We start from the raw sequence: 6,267 nt of genomic DNA, 5'->3' as shown, positions 1-6,267 counted from the left end.
TGTAACAACAACAACAACTAGATTTGATAAACACAGCCAGTCAACTGAGGTAAAATAAAACTGGTGAGTAGCCTAGTATTTTAAAGCATCTCTATTCACTTTTGTACATCCTGTAGTTTGATTTGTGTTTATATTTTTTCATTCAGTAGAATAGGGAGGTTCACTGCCTGAATGTTGCAATGTTACAATTAATAAAGTGTGGTAAATTTCAGATTAATACCTCAAAAATAAACAGGAAAAACACAGGTAAGTAATATCTTTCAAACATTTCTGCTCTTTATCAACCTATAGTTTGAATCAATACATATTTTTGTCATTCCTTAATAGGGATGGCAACTGTATGGATGTTACAATAGGAAACACGTACAGCCTGTCAACTGAGTGAATGCCAGATTAAAAATAAAAAGAACAGAAGAGTAATATTTAAAGCATCCATGCTCTCTATTGTACAGCCCATAGTTTGAATTGACCCTTCGCTAAGCCCCGCCCTCCTTAGTTACTGTTGCTACGCCTGTCAAGCTTTTGCGCCTGGCACGTCTAGTACAGTATGTATGCACTGGTTTCAGACATTCCCAAGGAGATAATTAGTCATTTTTGGCGAACAGGTGAAATATCTGAGAGAGCAAGACAAAAGGGACTGCAGTATGCATTCGAGGGATATATCCACGACATAATATGCAACCGATTAGAGAATAATTTCATCAAAATTGAAGCTATAAAGCCTAACAGTTATAGGTCCCAGCCCAGCGCAAGCAGCAGCCGCCTCATATGCTGTTACCATTCAAATGGGAACAGCTATGTTCGTGCACAGCAGGGTGAGTGAAATTTGAAAATCTAATATTTATAAATCAAACAGCTTATCCATAAGTATTGTGGAATAAACACAAGACCTTAGCCTGACCACTTTGCAATGACAACATTCTCCCGCTTATATTTTTAGTGCGCCAGGCTACTGCTCAGTGCTCACACGCCGTGGGTCACATAAGTGACTAACGTTACTGTTATGAACTGATTAAGTTTGCATACCAACCTTTTCCTTGGAGATCTCCGGCAAGCCCCCTGATGTTCCCTCCTTTTACTAACTACCTTTTACTTTTACGTTACTAGAACTAACACAAGGAGAGTCGCGATCGGATTGGGGTAGGGCGGCCGTCGATTAACAAAATGCTGAAATATATTTTTAAGTAACGCAAGTTATGTCAGTGAGCCTCCGTCTTGCCTTTAATCACACTTGATCCATGAGCTGAACAATAACTTTATTCTAGAGCTGCTATAAAGCCAAAACACTTTACTTTTAATTTCCTATTATCAATGTAAAGCTGCTTTGGAACAATCTACATTGTTAAAGGCGCTATATAAATGATGATGACGCCCGGCATTTCTCCCCTTGGGTTTTAGGTTTCGGGAAGGGAACAAAATCCACCACCCCGTCCAAACTTTTAGGATACCAGGTATCAGATTTGCACAATCCATACGCACAACGCTTCGGCATGTTTCCCTCGCTCAAAGCTTGCCAGACCTCCCGCGCCTAGTTACGGTTGCTAAGCCACGATTGGCCAGTGGTGGTTTTCGGGCGTGGCTTAGCGAAGGGTCAGTTGATACTGTGTATCTTTTTTTTTCATTCTGTAGAATAGTAATGTTCACTACACGAATGCTGCATGAGGAAACATCTTTGGGGAAAAACTGGTATGTGCCAGACTGAGACCCCAAAAATAAAAATGATAACTGCAGGTGAGTAATATTTTTCAGGCATTTCTTTGCACAACTTAAAGTTTAATATGCGCTGTATTGTGTCATTCATTACAATAGTGATGTTCACTGCCTGAATGTTGCAAATAGAAACACTGCATCTTGTCCGCTGAGGTAAAATACAATTGCGCTAAATACCAGATTAAAAACAGAAAAAGGGAAAACAATCACAGGTGAGTAATATTTCTCAAGCATATTTGCTCTGTGTGGTCCAGCCTGAGTTTTATTTGTGTGTGTGTGTGTGTGTAATTATTCAGTAGAATAGGGAAGTTCACTGCCTGGATGTTGCAAGAGAAGACGTAGCGTGTCCATTGCGGTAAAAAATAAAGTCCGGTAAATGACATATTAAAGGCCTGTTCACACCAAGAACGGTAAAAGATAACTATATTAGCATCCACACCAGCGAACGATATCGTTATGTTTATTCTAAGCACGCGCTGCAGTTTTATCGTCTCCCACTTTAATTTCTCGAGCTCTTTAAAGTTGGAAGGATTCTGATTGGCTGTCAATGTTTTTATCATTCAACAGCTGGATTCCAGCGAAAGTGTTTCTCTGTGCTGTCATCGTTATAGTTGATCCTGTTTCTATTGTACAACCTGTAGTTTGAATTGAATGTATATCTTTTTTCATTCATTAGGGAGGGCAAATGCCTGGATGTTGCAAGAGGAGAATCTGAAATCTGACGGTCTTAAAGTCTTAAAGTACGAGGAACGACCGCATTGAACCTCCTTTGCCTTCTCTTTCCTAATATATAAAACCTTGTGGAAAACTTATACTCAAAATACTTGAGTATATTTGGATAGTGCTCTTAAATTTGACATACAGGTCAGTTCGGTGGTCAAATCTAGAGCAAATCGAAGAGCACTCGCAAAGGTGAGGACTTTTTTTGTCCTTTTTGAATTTTGAGATATCCATTCATGCCCTGATTACTTCAAGGCTTTACTATTGCAAATCACTCATATAGGAATCAGTCAGGCTTCTCTTTCAAGGCTACAATCAATCAATTAACATTTATTTCTAAGCACATTTAAAAACAACACAAGTTGACCGAAATACACCAATTACACATCACTATTCAGTCTCCAAACACCTACGGGCAATTGTAAGCAACAAAGAACTGATGCATTATTTTTCTTTCTTTCTTTTTTTTACAACAATACAATAGAAAACAAACGGGAAAAAAAGACTACAAAAAACAAACAAGAGAGAGAAAAAAGTGAGGAGAAAAAAAAAGCTGCCAATCACTCAATGCAATCTACACTTTACACATTCAAAAATACAGAAATGAATTCCTAAAATATAAAGTCATGCCTTAAATGAATTATAGTTATATGAATTATTATATGTCTAAATTGGGTTTTCTTAGCAAATAGTAGAGCAATAGAAACTAATTTTAAATAGTGAGGTGTGGTGTCAGTCTCTGAAAGATCTCCTAAACACAGAAGATAATGATACTTTAATCTTAAGAATAATGTACAATTTCTCCAAAACCTCTGACTAAATTTTTTTAATGGGGTTACAATGCCATAAAGAATGGAGGTATGTATCTTGACTATTAAGATTACATTGAACAGAAATGGGTGAATTAGAGAAACCAATTTTGTATTTTTTATATTGTGTAATATGTATTCTGTGAATCTTATATTGAATTAGTTGTAAATTAGGATTATTAACCAAAGAAAACATATTTTTTACAAATGTGTGCCCACTAGATGGGTCAGGACGTAAAGATACATCAGATTCCAATTTTCCAGTGGGTAGGTAGGCTACATTAAGCTGTCTGTGCCAAGTATTAATCTGAATAATTTATTTAATATTTTTTTCGAAGGTGAAATAACTTTAATCTCAGTAACAAAACAAGATGGTTGAAGTGTATTATAATTAATATTTATTGTTTTAAATAATTAAATCTTTGAAGGAAATGTGTTTTCAGCATAGATTTAAAACATTCATACGAGTCACAGGATCTAATATGTAGTGGGAGGAGGATATTCCAGAGTCGTGGCACTGCCACAGAGAAGGCACGGTCTCCTTTAGTTTCCAACCGGGATTTAGGAACATTTAGAAGAAAACTCTGCGACTGTCTTAAGGGTCTAGCAGCACAGTGATGTTGCAACAAGCTTGAAATATACTCTGGAGCAAGACCATGCAAACCTTTAAAAACCATTAACAAGACCTTCTATTGCACTCTAACATCAGCAGGAAGCCTGCAGTGCAGAGAAGCCAACTGGGAGATACTACTGAAGCGTTTCCTCGTGCCAGTCAGCAGTCTGGCCACCGCACCAACAAGCACCAAGCTTCCTCGCTTGAGTGTTAAACATTGGTGGCTAAAGGGCCAAGGTGAAGTGCAAACCTTTTAGCTAAGTTCGAGGGACCAAAGATCACCACTTTAGATTCAAATGGTACAAAAGCAGGTGCTAGGCTCTGGACTTGTGTCAGGAAGCATGAACATATCACCCTAATTTCATGACACTGGTTGCTGGTCCACTACAGAATGGATTTTTATAATGGGTTTATAAATATCTCAATGGCTTAGCAGCAGCATCCTACCTCGCTGATCTCCTGTCAGGTCTCTGAGATCCTCAAACTGAGGACTATAAGAGGATCCAAGGACCAGATTAAAACTGAGATGTGACCACTGAAAATTTGCAGTAGAAGCACTGAAACTGGGGAACAGTAAGTGTTCGAACTGCCACAACTGTAGATACTTTTAAATCAAAACTCAAATCTTATGTTTTTCATAGCTTTTAATCATTGGATGTGTTTCTCTGTATTGGGTTTAAACGTATACTACAAGTAGTATGTAAGGCACATTGGACAGCTGTTGTTTTAATTGTGCTTTATAAACAAAGTGGTATTGACATTGACATGGTTCATCTGGGACATCCTCTTTGAAATTCAAAAAGAACAGCCCTGAAAGAACAGTCTGTTAGGAACAACTGGAGAAGTCGAGGTCATGCAGGATGCAGAGCTTTTCTTGCTGTTCTGCTCCACTGTCAGGTCTGTGAGAAGACAGGCGAACAGGTTGCATTCTACCAACCAAAGGAAAACCTCACATCAGAATGTGGTTAATTTGGATGATGTGAACGCTGTCTTAAGTCAGGTACACACACTGGTCTGGGGTACGGTTCATGAGAACTCTGGTATGGTTTGCTGCTGAGAAGTATGAAAAAATAAAGATACAAAAACTTTTTCAGCTCCATCACAGACTAATGTTCATTGCTATTCCATCAAAGACTACATCCCCCATAATCCTCTGCCCTGTTTCTTCATCACTGGTTGTCTACAGCTGTTACTCATTAGCTCTGTCTATAAAAACCTGGTTCACTCTGTCATTCACTGCAAGGTTTTGTATGTTGTTGCACTGCAATTCTGAGCGGTATCCTGTTTTCAACTATCTTGGTCTTTTGTTTCTCTTCTTGTCTTCTGGATTACCCATTTGCCTGTGTTTTCTGCCCGGTTGCACTTTTTATTGACTGCCTGTGGTGTGACCTCTTGCCTGTTTTTTGGATTACAACTTTGGATTGTCCCAATAAAAGGATCTCCAACCCAATCCTCGGAGCAGTACGTAACAGATATAGGCAGCAGGTTAGGACTGATATGATGACATTATTATACTATTATAACAAATCTTAAATGCATGCAGTATTTCATTCACTGCATTCAGAAATGGAGAATGCACCACTGCACCATATTTTTAAAGTCCCCATGAAATCAAAATGAGTTTTTTGGCTTTTAGTATGAATATGTTAGCCTTACTGTATAAGCTAGTCTGCTCCAAAACAATGACAAAATTCACATTTAGAAGATATTCAGAAGTTTTCAATCATAGCCTCTCACTTCTGCCAATATGGATTAATGATTTTGATGACATCTCTCTGCACTTCATGTTCTCATCAGATTTTCTGTCCAATCAAATGCTCTCTAGAATCTGAAGCTCCGCCCCCTACACTATAAGTACAGGCTGCTGCTGAAATCGGTAATTTGTTCACACATTACATCGCACAAACGTTACTATTTTTTACATGGTGAATGGCACAGAGTACTATATAGGGGTTAGGGAACAATTCAGACAGTGCAAATATGCTTTCCATTGGGGCGAATGTCTTTGCTATCTCCCATTAAAACAGTAAGAACAATTCAAGAAAAATGCTTCCTGTCAGATTGTGCCATCTGCATCATAATCATGAGGTTTGAGGCTTTATTAATGTCCATAACTACTCTACCCTAAACCTACCTTTAAAACAATGCAATAGTGTTGGTAGCACAATCTGATTGGAAGCATTATTCAGCAGAACACCGGTCCAGAGACACGCACGAGTCAACGCAAACTACAAAATGCATCGGATCCATTTGAATTCTGCACAGAATGCTATATTTTAAAGCGATATGGAGGAGATTAGGAGGAAACTGCGGCTTTACCGAGCTCAACGGCTCTGGCCGAGCTGTGATAAACTAAACGCTGTCCGGTGTCCCGCCCTGTCTTCCTGTTTCAGTGGAAATTACATCAACACATTG

Source organism: Abramis brama, assembly GCF_963993115.1.
Source record: "Abramis brama genome assembly, chromosome: 25".
NCBI lineage: Eukaryota > Metazoa > Chordata > Actinopteri > Cypriniformes > Leuciscidae > Abramis > Abramis brama.
The sequence above is the reverse complement of the archived record's forward strand: the minus strand, read 5'-3'. Positions refer to the sequence as shown.